The sequence below is a fragment of the Amblyraja radiata genome, chromosome 11, assembly GCF_010909765.2.
Source record: "Amblyraja radiata isolate CabotCenter1 chromosome 11, sAmbRad1.1.pri, whole genome shotgun sequence".
NCBI lineage: Eukaryota > Metazoa > Chordata > Chondrichthyes > Rajiformes > Rajidae > Amblyraja > Amblyraja radiata.
The window spans coordinates 1,539,183-1,558,722 of NC_045966.1; the positions used below are offsets into that span (position 1 = coordinate 1,539,183).

The following is a 19,540-nucleotide window of genomic DNA, read 5'->3' on the forward strand; positions in this document are numbered from 1 at the left end:
ATTCTAGTAGGGTCTTCACAGCATACGATCCATCCCCTTGGCTCCTAACAATCTGTACAGGTTCTAATGCTCTCAGAGCATTCTTTCCAATAAGCAAGTCAATATCAGAATTTATCTTTGATATTTTGACATCCTTCAGGTAAGGCCATTGCTTTAAGTCTTCACATCTGGGTACATTCTGATGACCAACAGGCATTGTTTCATGTGTAAAAACTTCTGAAATTGGAATAAAATTATCTTTGTAGATGGTTTATGCATGCAACCTATAATGTAGCTACCTCATCACCACTAACCACGCCCCATTATATTAGTGTCACTGTGGTATCCTCCCTTTGTTCCTCCCACTAGGTCCCGGTACGCCTGAAGGCTGGATGCAGTCAGTGCTGGGACGTGTGTGCCATGTGCTATAATAAACTCCTAGTAAAGGTTACAGTGTGTCAGCTATCACTCCTTTACAATCTTGATCCAAACTGGATATCTCCATAGTTGTAATGTAATGACTAGGGCACTCTTTCTCTTTATTCATGTAGGCATTTGAATTTTAACATTCTCTCCAGTAATGTCCAGCCTTCTCATCAAATTCTCTGTACAAAAAGTAGCTGAACTTCCATGGTCCAGAAACGCATATGTTTGCAACACTACATTTGTTTCCCTATTTCTCACTTGTACTGGTAAGATAGAGAAAATGCAAGCTTCAATCCCGGCCCCAGTGTGAGCAGTTACTTGAGGCGAGGTGGCAGCATTAATAGCAGCTGACTCCCCCTGCTCTGTATGGTCCGGCTTTTTCTTTACAGGGTGAAGAACATCAGGATGATTCTGCTTGCAGTTGACACAAATTATTGGGCACTTACAGTTTTTTATCACATGCCCCTTCTTTAGACATACAGAGCAGATTCCACTCCTTTTTAAAAAGTACATCTTTTCTTCATATTTATTCTCTTTAAATTTACGACACCATTTATGGTGTGGCCCACTTCATCACAAAATGGACAAAATCCCTTCTTAATAGTTGGTGCATCCTTTATTGCATTTCTTAGGCCCTGTTCTTTGTTTAGTTTTGGTAAAAGTAGAAGGTTTATAAGTTGCAAGTGGTCTGCGATCTTCAATAGTTCAGTGGTATGAGTCTAACATGTACCATACTTCTCTTTCTAAAAATTCCACCAGGTCTGGTAGCCTGGCTACTTGTTTGCTCTTATCTCGTATTTCACCTGCCCTATCTCCCCACTTTTCTCTCATTCTTCTGGGCAACTTGTTAATCATCGAGCTGCAACATTCTCTCAGAAATATTGCATAATCACTCAATTTTTCCACATCTTCTGGTTTGATTTCTTTCCAAGCATGGGCCTTCTCCATGTATGCGTTCGCAATCCTCTGTTCATCACCAAAACGTTTTTCAAGTAATCTTCATGCCTTTTTATATCCCTGGCTGCCTGGCTCCATCTGACAACTTTCTACAAGCACCTTCAGACTTCCACGTGTACTTCACCAAAAATCATAAGTGCTCTTTTTCATCCTTAACATTCGTCTCTAACACCTCCTTTAGTGTCCCTACGAAAGTTTCATACTCCAAAGAATCTCCACCATACGTAGGAATTTCTACTGGTGGTAGAATGAGAGAGGTATTTTGTTGAGCTATAATCTCGTTGAATTCAGTTTGCCTATTCAACAGTGCCAATAAACCAACCTGATTCCCTTCTCTTGACTCCACCTGTTCATAAACAGGCCTTTGTGATTCAAACTGGCTTGCTCAAGCCTGTGTACCAGGCCTCAACAAAGCATGGTCCGCTATTGGTTTGTCTCGAGCATCCACACACGTTGGTTTTGATCTAGCACTCATTTGCTGAGATGAAGTTTTACCCATCGTATTCTGTTCCAATGGGTTTTCAAAGCCTAGAAATCCGGTGGACCTCGACTGTGGAATTGATCCAACTGCCAATTCATTTAGAGCTGTTTTTCTTCTTGGTCCAGAGCTCATCGTCCTCGACGATCTAGAGCTGCATCTTGACACTTCCAGCTACTAAGCTCGTCACTTGTGACATCATTTCAGATAACCACTTCTCTGCATTTTTCTTGAACCCAGTGAATATCTTCTTCGTGTCTTCATCCCACTGGGTATGACGTCTGCGTTCTTCCCAAGACAGCACTGAACACAACAGTACATTCTGTTTCTTGCCAACCTCCTGGTAGATGTTCCATAGTTGGCTCATATTAGATTTCACCTCGATCACGTTCTGTTCTGATTCCATTAGTTTTTTCTGTGTATCCATTAATCTGGTCACCTGCAACCATAATTCATTTCTCTCTTTCTCGGTTTCTCTCAAACAGGCAACATGTGAAATATCTGTTTCTTCAAGTTGTCTGGGTCTTTCTTCACCACCACGTGGTTCTTCTGACATCGCTCTGCCTTCATCTTCTTCTAAATTCATGATTTTAAAGAGGTTGTGGCAGATTGCCAAGTCTTTAAATTAGTCGAACAAGTCTCTACCAGTAGCTGTGGCTTTGTTTTTTAATCAGCAATTTCTTCCAAAATTAAAACATGCCGATAATGCAGAGAAGATCTCTCTAACACCAGGTGCAAAATGTAGCTCTAATTAAATAGAATGCACCTATCAGGAGCAACAACACACTCCAAGGTCGCAAGTACACAAAAATGTTGGAGAAACTCAACGGGTGCAGCAGCATCTATGGAGCGAAGGAAATAGGTGACGTTTCGGGCCGAACCCCTTCTCACCTCCGTTATCCTGACCGCGGTCTACATCCCACCCCAGGCAGACGTCCGCCTGGCACTGGAGGAGCTGCACGCCGTGGTCAACAGACACCAGACGTCTTACCCCGAGGCATTTACCACCATTGCTGGGGACTTCAATGCGAACCTCAAGATAAAACTCCCCAACTTCCTTTGTACTCACAAATCCAGTGATACGCCTTGATGCGGTAGATAGACGTCTAGGCTCTTCTGACCGAGATCTAGTTCATCCTGGAACCACTTTGGTCTGGCTAAAACCTCTCCGAGAATTTTAGACAACCTTTTGATTTAAGGGCAAGACTTCTTTATCAAAGGGAGCTGAGGGAATGCTCTGTGTTCGGTTTCACACAGACATGGCTCACCCCCAGCTCCCCAGACTCAGCGGTCCAGCCTGAATGGTTCTCCATCCACCGTATGGACCAAGGTCGGTCTGCTTTACCCAGACACGCTGGAGAAAACAACTTCTGAGCTCTGTTACAGAAGTATTTTAATTAAAACCGTGGTTTGAATTCAAAGAGTAATAATCGATTTGTACTCACAAATCCAGTTATACGTCTCGATGCTGTAGATAGACGTCTAGGCTCTTCTAGTTTAAATCTTTTTATTTGAATTTTGAATTTAACAGCAATTTGCATACATACATACATACATCATAAAAATTGTAAAGAGCCATGGTTTTCAAGGGAAATTGGACACTTGGTTCGGAAAAAGAGGGATATCTACAATAATTATAGGCAGCATGGAGTAAATGAGGTGCTTGAGGAGTATAAAGAATGTAAAAAGAATCTTAAGAAAGAAATTAGAAAAGCTAAAAGAAGATATGAGGTTGCTTTGGCAAGTAAGGTAAAAGTAAATCCGAAGGGTTTCTACCGCTATATTAATAGCAAAAGGATAACGAGGGATAAAATTGGTCCATTAGAGAGTCAGAGTGGCCAACTATCTGCAGAGCCAAAAGAGATGGGGGAGATATTGAACAGTTTCTTTTCTTCGGTATTCACCAAGGAGAAGGATATTGAATTATGTGAGGTAAGGGAAACAAGTAGAGTAGCTATGGAAACTATGAGGATCAAAGAAGAGGAAGTACTGACACTTTTGAGAAATATAAAAGTGGATAAGTCTCCAGGTCCGGACAGGATATTCCCTAGGACATTGAGGGAAGTTAGTGTAGAAATTGCAGGGGCTATGGCAGAAATATTTCAAATGTCATTAGAAACGGGAATAGTGCCGGAGGATTGGCGTACTGCGCATGTTGTTCCATTGTTTAAAAAGGGGTCTAAGAGTAAACCTAGCAATTATAGACCTATTAGTTTGACGTCAGTGGTGGGCAAATTAATGGAAAGAATACTTAGAGATAATATATATAAGCATCTGGATAAACAGGGTCTGATTAGGAACAGTCAACATGGATTTGTGCCTGGAAGGTCATGTTTAACTAATCTTCTTGAATTTTTTGAAGATGTTACTCGGGAAATTGATGAGGGTAAAGCAGTGGATGTTGTGTATATGGACTTCAGTAAGGCCTTTGACAAGGTTCCTCATGGAAGGTTGGTTAAGAAGGTTCAATGGTTGGGTATTAATGGTGGAGTAGCAAGATGGATTCAACAGTGGCTGAATGGGAGATGCCAGAGAGTAATGGTGGATGGTTGTTTGTCAGGTTGGAGGCCAGTGACGAGTGGGGTGCCACAGGGATCTGTGTTGGGTCCACTGTTGTTTGTCATGTACATCAATGATCTGGACGATGGTGTGGTAAATTGGATTAGTAAGTATGCAGATGATACTAAGATAGGTGGGGTTGCGGGTAATGAAGAAGAGTTTCAAAGTCTACAGAGAGATTTATGCCAGTTGGAAGAGTGGGCTGAAAGATGGCAGATGGAGTTTAATGCTGATAAGTGTGAGGTGCTACATCTTGGCAGGACAAATCAAAATAGGACGTACATGGTAAATGGTAGGGAATTGAAGAATGTAGGTGAACAGAGGGATCTGGGAATAACTGTGCACAGTTCCATGAAAGTGGAATCTCATGTAGATAGGGTGGTAAAGAAAGCTTTTGGTGTGCTGGCCTTTATAAATCAGAGCATTGAGTATAGAAGTTGGGATGTAATGTTAAAATTGTACAAGGCATTGGTGAGGCCAATTCTGGAGTATGGTGTACAATTTTGGTCGCCTAATTATAGGAAGGATGTCAACAAAATAGAGAGAGTACAGAGGAGATTTACTAGAATGTTGCCTGGGTTTCAGCAACTAAGTTACAGAGAAAGGTTGAACAAGTTAGGGCTTTATTCTTTGGAGCGCAGAAGGTTAAGGGGGGACTTGATAGAGGTTTTTAAAATGATGAGAGGGATAGACAGAGTTGACGTGGAAAAGCTTTTCCCACTGAGAGTAGGGAAGATTCAAACAAGGGGACATGACTTGAGAATTAAGGGACTGAAGTTTAGGGGTAACATGAGGGGGAACTTCTTTACTCAGAGAGTGGTAGCTGTGTGGAATGAGCTTCCAGTGAAGGTGGTGGAGGCAGGTTCGTTTTTATCATTTAAAAATAAATTGGATAGTTATATGGATGGGAAAGGAATGGAGGGTTATGGTCTGAGCGCAGGTATATGGGACTAGGGGAGATTATGTGTTCGGCACGGACTAGAGGGGTCGAGATGGCCTGTTTCCGTGCTGTAATTGTTATATGGTTATATGGTTATATGGTTATACAATGATAACAGACAGTGATAATCAGGACATAATTGTACAACAGTATGTAAACGACCCTCAAAACCCTTACCCTTACCCTTACCCACCCTCGCCACCCGGGAACAAACAACACTCACATACGTACACATCCACACAAATACGATAAAAAAAAAAATCTAGTTCCTCCTAGAACCACTTTCGTCTGGCTAAAACCTCTCCAAGAATTTTAGACAATCTTTTGTCTTAAGGGCAAGACTGCTTTATCAAAGGGAGCTGAGGGAATGCTCCGTGTTCTGTTTCACACAGACATGGCTCACCCCCAGCTCCCCAGACTCAACGGTCCAGCCTGAAGGGTTCTCCATCCACCATATGGACCGTACCCTGGTATCTGGGAAAGGGAGAGGAGGGGGCATCTGCCCCATGGTCAACTCTGTGTGGTGCTCAGACGTGGCAGTCCTGTCCTGCTCTCCACACCTGGAACATCTGGCGGTGAAGTGCCGTCCCTTCTACCTCCCAAGATAATTCACCTCCGTTATCCTGACCACGGTCTACATCCCACCCCAGGCAGACGTCCGTCTGTCACTGGAGGAGCTGCACGCTGTGGTCAACAGACACCAGAGGTCTTACCCCGAGGCTTTTACCACTATTGCTGGGGACTTCAATAAGGCGAACCTCAAGAAATCACTCCCCAACTTCCACCAACATGTCTCCTGCTGCACCAGAGCACCAAACATCCTCGACCACTGCTACACCACCATCAAGAATGCCTATCGCTCTATCCCTCGCCCTCACTTCGGTAAATCTGACCATACCGCGGTGCTGCTTCTTCCTGCCTACAGGCAGCAATTATAGAGCGCACCCCCAGAGGAGAGGACAGTACAGAGCTGGTTGGGGGGGGGGGGGGACAGAAGAACAACTCCAGGACTGTTTGGAGTCTGTAGACTTGGCAATGTTCAAGGACTCGGCAACGGACTTGAACGAATACGCCACAGTCGTTACAGACTTTGTAAAGAAATGTGTGGAGGACTGCATCCCTACAAAAACCTTCCGAGTGTTTCCCAATCAGAGACCTTGGATGAACTTTGAGATCCGCACTCTTCTGAAGCCCAGACACAGGGCATTCACTTCCGATGATACAGTGGCCGACATGAAGTCCAGATACGACCTTGGTAAGGCCTTCAAAAAGGCCAAAAGGGACTTCTGCTCCAAACTGGAGGATGAGACAGATGTTCGGCAGCTGTGGCTGGGCCTGAATGCAATCACCTCCTACAAGGCGAAACCAGGAGGCAGCTCGAATGTCGGCGAAACATCACTCCCTGACGAGCTCAATGCGTTTTACGCACACTTTAACAGGGAGAATACTGATGTGCCTTCCCGATCCCCCATTCGCTGTGATGGCATTTCAGTCTCAGTCACAGAGGCCAATGTCAGGAAATCCTTCAGAGGGGTGAACCCCCGAAAAGCACCTGGACCTGATGGTATACCCGGTCGGATTCTAAAAACCTGTGCGGACCAACTGGCTGGAGTTTTTATGGACATTTTCAACCTCTCACATCTGAGGTCTGAGGTTCCCACCTGCTTTAAAAGGGCATCAATTATACCGGTGCCCAAGAAGAGTAAGGTGACGTGTCGAGCGCATGCTGACTGGTTGCATCGTGGCTTGGTTCGGCAATTTGAGCGCCCTGAAGAGGAAAAGACTACAAAAAGTAGTAAACACTGCCCAGTCCATCATCGGCTCTGACCTTCCTTCCATCGAGGGGATTTATCGCAGTCGCTGCCTCAAAAAGGCTGGCAGTATCATCAAAGACCCACACCATCCTGGCCACACACTCATCTACCTGCTACCTTCAGGTAGAAGGTGCAGGAGCCTGAAGACTGCAACAACCAGGTTCAGGAATAGCTACTACCCCACAGCCATCAGGCTATTAGACCTGGCTCGGACAAAACTCTGATTATTAACAACCACTTTCTGTTATTTGCACTTTATCAGTTTATTTATTCACGTGTGTATATATTTATATCATGGTATATGGACACACTGATCTGTTCTGCAGTCAATGTCTACTATTTTCTGTGTGCTTAAGCAAAGCAAGAATTACATTGTCCTATACAGGGACACATGACAATAAACTCACTTGAACTTGAACTTGAACTTGTCCTCTTCTCTGGGACTGTATTTCTTCTTCAGTTCCCTGACTGGAACCAGTCCTCTGGCTCCGCCTCTCCGAGGTCTTAGCCTGGTTGTCCTTCTCTGGCTGTCCCTCTCCGAGGTCTTGGCCTTCTTCGCTTCGATTCATTCTTCTGTCCCTCTCTCTGGGACTGGTATTTATTCCCCGCTGGAGGTATCCTTCTACTTAATGTAGCAGTAGATTATCATATCTTTCAGGTAATTAGCACCCTAGCCGCTATTTGGATGAGAATGGTTGAAGGGGGTGTCTTCTAAACACATGCAAGCCAACTCACAGAGACCTTCAGAGCTTCTTCTCAGATATGACTTCAAAACACAATATTTTGATGAATAAAGGCTTTATTGTTGATGGAAAACATTGAAATACATCCTTCTTCCGAATCGTTACTGTAATCTTCTTCGAACTCCAGCTTATTATTTATACATTAATAAACTCCTCGTGTCTCCGTAACACTGGCAAGATCTCCTTTAGATCTCCCATGGACGCGGCATGGCCCGCATGATCTTACACATTCTTACATGTTCTTACGTGTGGCTCATACATGTTCTTACATGATCCTACATGGGAGAAGGGTTAACGTTCCCCATGGTCTCCAAACTAATCTAAAAACTAAACTTATGCGCAAGCAGCTAAGCTCCGAACACTCCCAAAACACGTCATAAATCCCACCCACAATATAACAAGCAGTCTAAAATGGAAACATTTTTGGAATATCGGAAGGTAACCCTGAACTAAATGTGTTTCAGAAGAATTTACTCAATTACGGGCTAATAATGGGAAAAAAGCTCATACTTAAATTCTGGAAAAATGCGCCCACACCAACAATAAAAATGTGGATATCAAATATGTTTGAAACACTACATCTGGAAGAGATGAGATTCCTCTTAGCAGGTAAAGCAGACCAATTCCAAAAGACGTGGTCTACGTTTTTGGAACTATTACAAGCATGAGGTGCAATAGTAATCTAAAAAATAAATAAATAAATAAATAAATAAATGGTATCAGGATCTGGCAACAAACAACAAAAACAGACTTGGAGGAGTTTAATGTTATAATAGAGCGATTGTTTCTCCTTTCCTTTTCCTTCTTTTCTAGGGTCTACTTTCTTTCTTTACTTCCTTCTCTAACTTCTTTTCTAAGGGGCTTTCTTTTCTCAACACTCTCCAGCACCTTCACGACTCTTGCGCACTTTCCTTACTTCCTTTACTTCTATCTTTTTCTTAAAGCTCAAAAAATGAAGCGGTGCAAAAAATGTATTAAGACATATGTGTTGTGTATTATTGTAACTTTAAAAAATAAAATAAAATAAAAAAAAACATTTGAGACCAGTAGCCAATGTCACTGGGATAGTTTAGTTTAGTTTAGAGATACACTGTGGAAACAGGCTGATCAGCCCACCAAGTCCGTGCTGACCAGTGACTATCTGTACACTAGTTCTATCCTACACACTATGAACAATTGTACAGAAGCCAATTAACCTATAAACCTGTACGGCTTTGGAGTGTGGGAGGAAACCAGAGCACCCAGAGAAAACCCACGCCGCCACAGGGAGAACGTACAAACTCCATACAGATAGCACCTGTACTCTGGATCTAAAGGGGCTGTCCCACTTGGGCGACCTAATTGGCGAATTTAGAAGAGTTTAGGAGAGTTTGAACAAATGTCATGTTGAAGACCTCCTTCGACTATGTAGAAGACCTCCTTCGACCTCCTTTAACTATGTTGAAGACTAGCTTCGACTAGCTATGACTAACTTCAGGAAAATTGGACACCAAATAGTGGAGAGTGAAGACGACCTCCTTCGATCTCCTTCGACCTCCCTTCGACTACGATGAAGACTATCTACGACTACCTTCGACTACCCTCGACTATCAACGTTGAAAAATACACCGCGATCTAGCTGAGGCCTTGAGTACACGGGGACTACTCTCGTGCATGAAGGAGAGTTACAAAGACCCCCTTCGACCTCGTGTCGACCATGCTGTGAGTATGAGTCGAGGGCAAACTTGCCAGAACTTGCGGATTATGGCGTCCAAGTGGGACAGCCCCTTAACACAGGTCTGTGGCAGTGTAAGGCAGCAACTCTACCGCTGCTCCACTGCGCAGCCTCCTGTTGGTTCCTTTCTTATATAATCACATTTAATAATGAATTGGAAGCAAATATATACGTGAGATGATCAGTACGTTTACAGATGATATCAAAATTGATACGATGGACTGAAGAATGTTGTCTACAATTTAAAATGGAGCCTAGATGAATTGGGAAAGTGGGCAAAGATTGGGCGGTGAAATTTATCACAGACAAGTACGGAGTGACGTATTTCAGAAAGTTAAACTAGGCCACGGCATACACAGTTAATGGCAGAAGAGGATCACTGTTTTATCTGAATACCCATGGGGCTGGATATGTTCACCCTGGTTTAACAGCCTAGCATAATTGAGACTGCATCAATGCAGAGCCATCTCTGAACACAGATCTGCAGTGTCTGCCAACATCAGGGTTATAACATCCTATACACGAGTTTGCATTTGAGAGTCCTATTAAATAATCTAGTTGACACTTAATTAGTGGATTGAATGGCCCCATTGCTGAAAGATAAATGGACAATATATTTGCCTTCGATAGAATCAGGTTACATATTGTTCTGGGCACATTTATTACTTCATTTTCATTGCTTGGAGGTCATTTGAGCTTTATGCTGCAAAATCATGAAAATGCTATAAATGTTATTTGTTCGAAGCATCCTTCCTCAATCTGATTTTGAAGTCTGAAAGGATGCATTGTTGGCGCTGGGGGTTGCCAGTAATGCATGTATTGTTCTTCCAAAGGGAGCATAAGTAAGTGCAAGAAAGGCAATGGAGACAATGGGGGGGGGGGGGGGGTGGGGGGTGCGAACAGGTTTAGTTTACTTTAGTTTAGATATACAGCATGGAAGTAAGGCCTTTGGCCCACCTGGTCTGCACTGACCAGTGATTGCATTTGTTTGTGGAAACAGGCCCTCCTGCCCACTGAGCAGTGATCACCCTGTACACTGGCACTATCTATCCTAGGGGCTCATGTTATCGACCTCCCCGTGGTGAGCACTGTCAACTGACCTCAGTCAGGCTAACAACTACAAACAGAAACAGCAGCAGCAGCACCACAGCTTGGCGCCAACATGGAGCATGAGCCCTATTTAGGGCGGGCACCTGCGGATGTCGAACTGGATGGCATCACCCTGCTGCGGACTTCTGCTGCCTCAAAGGCAAGAAGAAGAAGTTCAGCACAGCCAATGTGGGCCAAAGGGCCTGTTCCTGTGATGTACTTTTCTGTATTCTATGATTAAGAGTGGTTTCCAGAATAGTACGATCAGAGCAATTATAGAAACATAGAAATTAGGTGCAGGAGTAGGCCATTCGGCCCTTCGAGCCTGCACCGCCATTCAATATGATCATGGCTGATCATCCAACTCAGTATCCCGTACCTGCCTTCTCTCCATACCCTCTGATACCCTTAGCCACAAGGGCCACATCTAACTCCCTCTTAAATATAGCCAATGAACTGGCCTCAACTACCTTCTGCGGGAGAGAATTCCACAGATTCACCACTCTCTGTGTGAAAAAAGTTTTCCTCATCTTGGTCCTAAAATATTTCCCCTTTATCCTTAAACTGTGACCCCTTGTTCTGGACTTCCCCAACATCGGGAACAATCTTCCTGCATCTAGCCTGTCCAACCCCTTAAGAATTTTGTACGTTTCTATAAGATCCCCCCTCAATCTTCTAAATTCTAGCGAGTACAAACCGAGTCTATCCAGTCTTTCTTCATATGAAAGTCCTGACATCCCAGGAATCAGTCTGGTGAACCTTCCCTGTACACCCTCTATGGCAAGAATGTCTTTCCTCAGATTAGGAGACCAAAACTGTACGCAATACTCCAGGTGTGGTCTCACCAAGACCCTGTACAACTGCAGTAGAACCTCCCTGCTCCTATACTCAAATCCTTTTGAGTATAGGCGGTGGTGAAGACGCGGTGAACAATACACGGAGGGCCGGGCCGGGCCGGGGGTTGCAGCAACGTTTACAAACCTCGGTCACAGCTCACGCCCGGACCCAGGCATCATTTCCCGCCGCTGGACCTCTCCTTCCCTCCCTCCCTCCCTCCCTTCCCTCCCTTCCTTCCCTCCCTCCAATCCTTCCCCTCCCTCCCTCGCTCCCTTCACTCCCTCCCTTCCCTCCCCTCCCTTCTCTCCTTCTCCCCTCAGACTCCGCCAAACACACACAAACACACACACAGCATGTCCGGCAGATCCTTCCTCTCTCTTTTCCCTTCTCTCCCCTCCCTTTGCCGAAACCCTCCCTTAGACTGATAGGGGGGACTGATAGGGCAGTCTGAAGAAGGGTTTCGGCCCGAAGCGTTACCTATTTCCTTCGCTCCATAGATGCTGCTGCACCCGCCGAGTTTCTCCAGCATTTTTGTGAATCCCTAGACCTAGTACAATGAGCGTCCACCGAGGGTCACCCGGAGACGTGACCGCGGAACCTCTCCGGGCGACCCTCGGTGGACGCTCACTGTGCTAGGTCTAGGGATTCCTACTCTCCCGGGCAATATACCCTCCCTTTTTTCCAGGACCGTAAATGTCCGACTTTCTGTGTTTGTGCTTTTTTTTAAATTCTATTTTATTTTTAATATGTTTTATTATTTATTATTTTTTTTTTTTTATGATACTGACTGTAAAGGGAAATTCATTCCGTTGTCTCTAATTGAGACAATGACAATAAATTTGAATACAATACAATACAATACAATGCAACTCTGGTCACATCACGGTGAAGGAGCGTGTGTGTGGCCCGGACATTGAACTGATTGCTGTGGGTCTCCGCTTATGCTGTGTGCCCTAGGGATTCTCACACGCCACTGCAGTGGCTGTTTATGTTTAATCTTTATGTAGTTTTGTATCTTGTTGCTTTTATGGTATAACTGTATGGTAAATCAAATTTCACTGTACATCGGTACACGTGACAATAAAGGACCATTGAACCATTGAATCTTTGAACCATTGATCTAAACTAAACTAAGATCATTACAACTCAAGTTAAATACACAAATTAATAACTCGGGAGTGGTGACGTTACCAAACGTCGGCACACTGGTGCAGCTGGTACACTTGCAGCCTGACAACGCCAGAGACCCAGTTTGTTCCTTCCCTCGGGTGCTGTCTGTGTGGAGTTTGCACCTTCTCCCTGTGACAGAGTGGGTTACCTCCGAATGCTCTGGTATCCTGCCACACCCCAAAGACATACAGGTTTGTAGGTTAATTGGCCTCTGTAAATTGCCCCTTTTGTGCAGGGAGTAGATGATAAAGTAGGATAATATAGAACGAGTGTGAAGCAGCGATTGATGGTTGGCATGGATACAGTGGGCTGAAGAGCTTGTTTGCATGCTGCAGCTCTACACTAAAACCAAACTGAATGTGAGTGGGAGTCCAGATTGAAGTGGCGGAGTATCTGACCAAGGGGGAGGGTGTAGATGATGAAGAGGAGGGGGCCGAGTACGGAGCCTTGGGGAACGCCTTGAGTGACTGTGGCTGTAGCAGAGGTGTGGTTGTGGAGAGAGATGGTGGGATCTGTTGGAAAGGTAGGAACGGAGCCAGCTGAGTGCAGAGCCTTCAATGCCGAGGTCTTTGAGTCTGGTGAGCAGGATGTTGTGGTTCACTGTATCGAAGGCTGCGCTCAGGTCGAGGAGGATGAGGATGTTGAGGGAACCAGTGTCAGCAGAGGTGAGGAGGTCGTTGAGGACTTTGAGGAGAGCAGTTTCTGTGCTATGGAGGGGGCGAAAGCCAGATTGGAGGGGTTCAAGTAGGTTATACGCAAGGAGGTGGGAATGAAGTTGCGACGCAACGATACGCTCCAGGGTTTTTGAAAGAAAGGGGAGGTTTGAGATTGGGCGGTAGTTAGAGAGGAGAGATCAAGACCAGGTTTCTTTAAGATTGGTGTAACGGCAGCAGTTTTGAAAGCGGAGGGGACAATTCCTTGGGACAATGAGGAGTTGAAGAGATTAGTGAGGTAGGGGCAGAGAACGGGGAGGCAGGACTTCAACGGGAGTGGGGAGAGGGTCGAGGGAGCAGGTAGTGGGTTTGGAAGAGCTGATGAGTTTGGAGATTTCAATAGGGGTGACCAGGTCAAACTGGGAGAGGAGCAGTGTGGAGGAGGGGTAAGGAGGTCAGTGGAGATGTTGAAAGGAGGGGCCTTGGTAGGTGGTGGAGTAGATGCTGGGGAGTCGGGTACAGGGGATAAAGATTGATAGATGGTGCTGATTTTATCAGCGAAAAAGTGGAGGAATGAGTTGCAGAGATCCAGAGTAGAGGTAGGGAGAGTGTTTGCTCGAGGCTTGAGGAGGTTGCCCACTGTGGAGAAGAGGGTTCTGTGGTTTAGGCAGGGATCGGTGAATATGGAGGAGAGGTAGGCAGATTTTGCAGCAATGAGAGCATCTTTGTAGTCAGTGAGGTGGAGTTTGTAAGCTTCAAGGTGGACTGTGAGAGATGATTTCTTTGTGAGTCGTTCGAGTTGGCGACCCGTCTGTTTCAGTTTACGAAGTGCAGGTGTGTACCAGGGTGAAGATGTGTTGAAAGTTACGGTTCTTGTTTTGAGGGGGGCCAGAGTGTTGAGGGAGGTAGACAAGGTGGAGTTGAGATGGTTTGTGAGATCATCAGGTGAGATGGGGGCTGAGTCCAGGGGGAGAGTGGTGGAGAGGAGATCAGAGAGATGGTGGGAATCAATGGATTTTAGATTACGGAAGGTGATTTCTCGGAGGAAGCGGGGGCGAGGTGTCGGAGAAGGGATGGTGAACCGTATAAGCTTATGATCAGAGAGGGGGAAGAGGCATGGATGGAGGTCGAGTACCGGTTGATTTGTGGAGCAGACCAGGTCAAGGATGTGACCTTTGTCATGGGTGGGAAAGGTGACGGGCTGAGTGAGAGAGAAGTTGTCCAGTAAAAAGGCGAATTCAGATGCAAGCTTGCAGGTGGGGGAGTCCATGTGACTATTTAAGTCACCAAGTAGCAGCAGACGTGGGGAGAGGGATGAGGCAAGTGTTAGGAGTTCAGTGAAGTCAGATAGGAAGGAGGGGTTTGGTTTAGGTGGCCGGTAAATGAGGATGACTGTCATGGAGGAAAGGGCTTTGAAGGCGAGGAATTCAAATGATGCTACTGGGGGGAAGGTGAGTTCAGTGATACGAAAATTCTGGTTAAAAATAACAGCGAGGCCACCTCCATGTCGGGAGGGGCGGGGCTTGGAAATGTAATTAAATCCAGGTGGGGATGTTTGATTGAGGGAGAAGAAGACATTGGGCTGTTGCCAGGTCTCAGTGAGCAGATGTGGCGACTCATTATCTACAATCCAGAGTATTGGGTCTGGTGCATCCCATAGGCGGCCTGACCTAGTGTATGAAATCCTGCTACTATTAAGCCAAGTGACAAGGAGGGGCAGTGACGTGACTTTGTTGTGGGTCCCAGCACACATTGGTGTTCTAGGAAATGAAAAGGTGGATAAATTAGCAAAGGAGGCTTTAAAAAAAAGAAACATAGAGGTAAACTTACAATTATCCAAATCTGAAGGAAAACACATTGTGTGCAAGAAAATAAATCAGGAATGGCAACAATACTGGGAACAGGAGACAAAGGGGAGACACCTCTATTCGCTACAAAACAGAGTGGGCATTACAGCAAGAAGAGGGGGGAACAGGAGAGAACAGGTAGTATTAACAAGATTGAGGATAGGACACACTCACCTGAACAGCACATTAAAAATGTTGGGAAAACACCCTACTGGGATGTGTGAGGAATGCCATCAGCCAGAAACAGTTCAGCATGCCCTAGTTGCATGTAGGAGATATGAGACAGAAAGAGGAATTATGACCAGTGAAATGAAGAAAATTGGATTGACAGAAATATCAGTAAAGAACATTCTAGAGTGTGGAGGGAAAGGAAAAGGAATAAAGTTGTTGATTGATTTCTTGAGGGCCTCTGGCCTTATAAAAAGGATCTAATGTAAAGATATGAGTACTGTGGAATGAAGCCAGAAGGTGGCAGCAATGCAACATTGTGGATGCCGGCTGCCGTAAAACTCCAAAGAAGAAGAAGAAGAAGTAGATGAGGTCCAGCATGAAGGGCAAGCTTGCAGAATGAAGAAACCCTTGTTGACAAGGGATATCCATAAGATCATGATCATGTGATAGGAGTAGAATTCAGCCATTTAATAATAATAATAATGGATGGGATTTATATAGCGCCTTTCTAATACTCAAGGCGCTTTACATCGCATTATTCATTCACTCCTCAGTCACACTCGGTGGTGGTAAGCTACTTCTGTAGCCACAGCTGCCCTGGGGCAGACTGACGGAAGCGTGGCTGCCAATCTGCGCCTATGGCCCCTCCGACCACCACCAATCACTCACACACATTCACACACAGGCAAAGGTGGGTGAAGTGTCTTGCCCAAGGACACAACGACAGTATGCACTCCAAGCGGGATTTGAACCGTTTTGACATCAAGTCTACTCCACCATTCAATCATCATTTATCTATCTCTCCTAACCCCATTCTCCTCCCTTCTCCCCATAACCTGACACCCATACTAATCTCTGCTTTAAATATATCCACTGACTTTGCCTCCACAGCATTCTGTGGCAAAGAATTCAACAGGTTCACCACCCTCTGACTAAAGAAATTCCTTCACTTCTCTTTCCTAAAATAACATCCTTTCTTTGACACCCTTTTGAAGCCCTTGTCAGGAAAATGGAGACATATGTCAGGTGTAGGCAGCTGCGATCAAATGAATCCTGTAAGGAGTAGAAGGTGGCTCATTGGTGGAGTTGCTCCATTACAGTGCCAGAGATCTGAGTTTGATCTTGACTATGGGTGCTGTTTGCATGGAGTTTGTATGTTCTCCCTTTGACTGTGTGTCTTTTCTCTGGGAGCTCTGGTTTCCTCTCGCACGCCAAAGATGTACAGGCTTGTCAGTTAATTGGCTTCTTCAAATTGTGAATTGTTCCTAGTGTGTAGGATAGTACTGGTGTATGGGGTGATCGCTGGTTGGTGTGGGCACGGTGGGCGGAAGGGCTTTCTTCCACACTGTATCTCTAGAGTCTAAAGATTGAAGTCTAAAGGAGGTAGGAATATGCTCAAGAAGGAGGTTAGGAGGAAAAAATGGACAGATCCTTGGAAGAAAAGGTTAAAAGAGAATCCCTAAACATTAAGTGCATTAACTAGGGAAGAAACAAATTTCCTTAGGGATCACTTTTGTATTCTATATGTGGAGCCATTTGAAATGGGCAGGATCTGAAATTACTGCTGCTCATCTGCAATTATTATGGTGAAGAACATGGAAGCTAGTGAGTTCATGGAGGAGAATAAAGTTATCCAGCAACATATCAACAAACAAATGAGAAGATGCTTGCAGATGTGAAGCACAAAAAGGTGGACACATCCACAATGGCCTGACTGAGAGAATTCTGGAACAATGTGGGAAGCAGGTGAATGAGTTTCTGGGGCCTTACTGTGTCTTCATTAGTCATAGGTAAGGTACCAGAAGATTGGAAAATGCTTTGATTTAAGAAGGGCTGCAAGAACAAGCCAGGGAACTGCAGGCTGGTGAGCCTTGCAGTGGCGAGAAAGCTACTGGGAGGAATACATAGGATTTGTTTGCATTTGGAAAGGTAAGGACTGATTAGGAATAATCTGCATGACTCTGTGGGAGATAGTGTCTCACAAACTTGATTGAGATTTTGAGGAGATGCCCAAAAGGATTGACATTGTCTATATGGACGAGATCCATTGACAAGGTCCATGGTAGGCTGGTTCAGGTGTGATTACATCGGATCCAGAGTGAGTTAGAAAATTGGGGACAAAATTATACAAACAAGGAACTGCAGATGGTGGTTTACAAAAAAATAAACAAAGTGCTGGAGTAACTCAGGATCCCAACCCGAAACTTCACCTATCCATGTTCTCCAGAGATGCTTTACATTGGAGATGTTTAAAGCCAATTATAATCCCTTACTTAAGAAACTAAATAATTTGATTAAATTCTGGAAAACACTTCCGATGTCCCTAATAGGCAGAATAAACGCTATAAAAATGATCTTTTTACCACAAATCCTATACCTATTTCAGTCAATACCTATATACCTCCCAAAAAAGTTTTTCAAAAAATTGGACTCGGATATTACAAATTTTATATGGGATTATAAATCCCATAGAATACAAAGAGCACACCTTAATAAACGAAAAGAGTTGGGGGGTCTAGCGCTCCCTAATTTTATGTATTATAATTGGGCAGTAAATATTAAAAATATGATTCACCTGCTGGACAACTCTGCCCAGCAGGTGGACTGGATTGTAATGGAAAGAGGGGACTGTTCTCCGTGTAATATAGGAGCGACTCTCCTCTCACCAATATATTTGAATAACAAAAATTATAATAAAAATCCAATTATACATAGCACAATTGGAACATGGAAACAAATAAAACAGAATCTAAAATTAAGAAACCTATCTCTTTTAATACCAATAGTTAATAATCCATCGTTTAAACCATCAATTATAGACAAATCATTTATACAATGGGGAAAGAATGGGAATCAAAACGCTCGGAGATCTGTATGAATTGGGAAAATTACTATCAACAACTACAACTGAAATATAATTTGAAAAATAATCAATATTTTAAATATCTTCAAATTCGTGATTATCTGAAAAAATATACAAAAGACTATCATAATATGTCTACCGACTTACTGGATGCAGCAATGAAGACAAAGGCGGAATCAGCTAATCTAATATCGTACCTATATAACATCATCTTAAACATAGAAATACCCACAACTGATGGAATTAGAAGAGACTGGGAACAAGAATTAGCTATAAAATTTTCAAAAGAGAGCTGGGATATTCACTTACTACAGGTGCATAAATGTTCGATCAACGTACGACATACTCTCATCCAATTCAAAACATTACATAGACTATATTATTCAAAAACTAAAATAAATAAACTCTTCCCTAATGTCTCACCCATCTGTGATAAATGTCTGTGTCAAGAAGCTACCATAGCGCATTCTTTTGTTTTTTTGTACAAAAATCCAAAAATTCTGGTATGAAATATTTGACATCTTTACAAAATTAATCAAAATAAAACTGGTACCAAAACCAGAATGGATCATTTTTGGAATATCGGAAGGTAACCCTGAAATAAATGTGTTTCAGAAGAATTTACTAAATTATGGGCTAATAATGGGAAAAAAGCTCATACTTAAATTCTGGAAAAATGCGCCCACACCAACAATAAAAATGTGGATATCAAATATGTTTGAAACACTACATCTGGAAGAGATGAGATTCCTCTTAGCAGGTAAAGCAGACCAATTCCAAAAGACGTGGTCTACGTTTTTGCAACTAATACAAGCATGAGGTGCAATAGTAATCTAAAAAATAAATAAATAAATACATTGTATCAGGATCTGGCAACAAACAACAAAAACAGACTTGGTTGGTAGTCCCCTCTCTGCGGAGTTTAATGTTATAATAGAGCGATTGTTTCTCCTTTCTTTTTACTTCTTTTCTAGGGTCTACATTCTTTTTTTACTTCCTTCTCTAACTTCTTTTCTAAGGGGCTTTCTTTTCTCAACACTCTCCAGCACCTTCACGACTCTTGCACACTTTCCTTACTTCCTTTACTTCTATCTTTTTCTTAAAGCTCAAAAAATGAAGCGGTGCAAAAAATGTATTAAGACATATGTGTTGTGTATTATTGTAACTTACCGTACTTCTAATAAAATAAAATAAAATAAAAAAAACCATTTGAGACCAGTAGCCAATGTCACTGGGATAGTTTAGTTTAGTTTAGAGATACACTGTGGAAACAGGCTGATCAGCCCACCAAGTCCGTGCT

General features: G+C 43.7%; 1 protein-coding gene across 1 annotated transcript in view; it reads right to left on the bottom strand.

Moving 5' to 3' along the window:
* The window catches only part of cdc23 (cell division cycle 23), a 392,255-nt gene that overhangs the window by 372,338 nt on the left and 377 nt on the right, over nucleotides 1-19,540 (bottom strand). The gene's annotated exons all lie outside the window — the stretch shown is intronic.